The sequence below is a fragment of the Nematolebias whitei genome, chromosome 3 (assembly GCF_014905685.2).
Source record: "Nematolebias whitei isolate Nwh7 chromosome 3, NemWhi1, whole genome shotgun sequence".
Lineage (NCBI taxonomy): Eukaryota > Metazoa > Chordata > Actinopteri > Cyprinodontiformes > Rivulidae > Nematolebias > Nematolebias whitei.
In genome coordinates, this window is record NC_056500.1 from 15,221,238 (window position 1) to 15,223,303 (window position 2,066).

Consider the following 2,066-nt stretch of genomic DNA (forward strand, 5'->3'; position numbering starts at 1 on the left):
ACACACACACACACACACACACTTCCATGGTTTTACATCCACAGAGTTTCATCTTCAGGCGATTGCTCAAACTCTACTTTGCCTCTTTAATGGCAAAGACAATATAATACAGAGTTATGATAAAGACAACAAAGATGTAAAGACAGTGGATCATTATTAGAAAGTTTAGGAGTGAGGTGCTCATTTTAAGGCCAGTGTTGGACGGGACGTTTTCTTTTTCTTTTAATCCTTGTGAACTCCGTTTGAGTCACATTATAAATGTGGACGATGAGAGGAAGATTTATTATATTCAATTCAGTTCGTTTATATAGCGCCAACAGGAGTCATCTCAGAGCACTGTACAAAAACATTCAAAAAGTAAGTTAATAACATTATTTATTCAAGGAGCAGACTACTTTGAGTCTTAACTTTCTCACAGATTCTCATCCTGAGCACCGATGAAGGTGACAGTGAAAAGAAAAAACTCACTCATGAGGAGAAAACCTCCAGCAGGACCAGGCTCAGAGCAAGCAGCCATCTGCTTCAATCAGCTGGGTTTGAGAGGAACAGGAAGGAGGAACAGATACACAATGGCAGGTCAAGAATCACATGTTAAGGTAGAAATAATATCAAATGAAAGCTATTCATTTGTAACAATTCATTTAAAGAAATGAGGTCAGTTTGTCCTCCAGTAGTCTAAGTCCATGGCAGGATAACAATCCAACCCTAACTATAGGATTTACCTAAAAGGAAACTCTTAAGCCCAGTCTTAAAACTTGACAACGTGTCAGCCTCACGGACAGAAACTGGAAGTTGGTTCCACAAGAGAGGAGCTGGATAACTGAAAGATCTTCCTCCCATTCTGCTCTTGGAAACTCTAGGAACCACAAGTAAGCCTGCAGTCTGAGAGCGAAATGCTCTATTAGGAAAATATGGAACAATAAGATATGTAATATAAGATGGATCTAGGTTGTTGAGGGCTTTATAGGTTAGAAGTAAGATTTTCAAGTCTATTATTATGAGATTAATGTGAGCAAAGAGAGAAAATACAAAATCCGCATTGAAAAAACTAGATCAGTAGGTTTGAAACCTTCCTTGCCTGCAGACGACAGTGCTAACTCCTGCGCCACTGTGCTGCTCACTTTTAAGGCATCTAAGGAGGACAAGGATGTAAAAAACATTTTCTGCTGCTCACTTCCAGTTTTTGAGTAGCCAAAAGGCAAACAAAGACGTGACCGCTCGTGCCTTCAACTCACCACATTCATTTACACACATACACACAACGTTGCCCACCACCAAACATCACACCCTTTCCCTTCACCCCCTCCCCGCTCTGCCTCACCCATCCCGCCAGCCCGGGCCTTCGCTCCTCTCTCTCACAGCCACAAGGCTGACACTAATGTGACACTCTGGAAAATAATTACCAACAAACGCACTGCTGACTGCAAACAGCTCGCTTCCCTCAGTGGACTGTCACTAGTCATTAGTCTGAACCCTGAGAGAGGACAAGACCCACCGAGAAGGGGGGAGGGTAGGGGGTGTGATGATGAGGAGCATACCATGTAGGAAGAGCATAAAGAGGAGCAAGAGACCTGACAGGTGAGACCGAAATAATCTGCTTTACAGGTGTAAAACATGTTAAACAGTGTTGTGAGGCTGCATGTTTGGTTGGAGCTGGGCTTTAGAGGCAGTCATCGCTGGCCCCCTCTGGTGGTTTACAGAAAATGAACTGTGCCAACACCTGGCCCACTTTGAATTGATTTTAGCTCTCACTTCTACCTATTAGTGAAGGTAGTGTCCTCCTAATCATCCTAACTTTCACACTTGTTTTGAGAAAGCAAAAAAGTCATTTTGTTCAAGCCAAAGATGTTAACTAAAGACAGGACACGGTGCATGAAAGCTGTTCAAGGTGGCAGCAATTCCAACACAATTATCCAAACGCCACAGGGTACGTCAATTCTTTTTACACCAAACCCCACCCCCTTTCTCTTATTTTGAGTTGCCTTAAGGGGCTTTGAGCCAGAGAAAGATTAAAATTTTTCGAGCTCCCACATTGTCCAATATTAAAATGTCTCAATACATCTGCC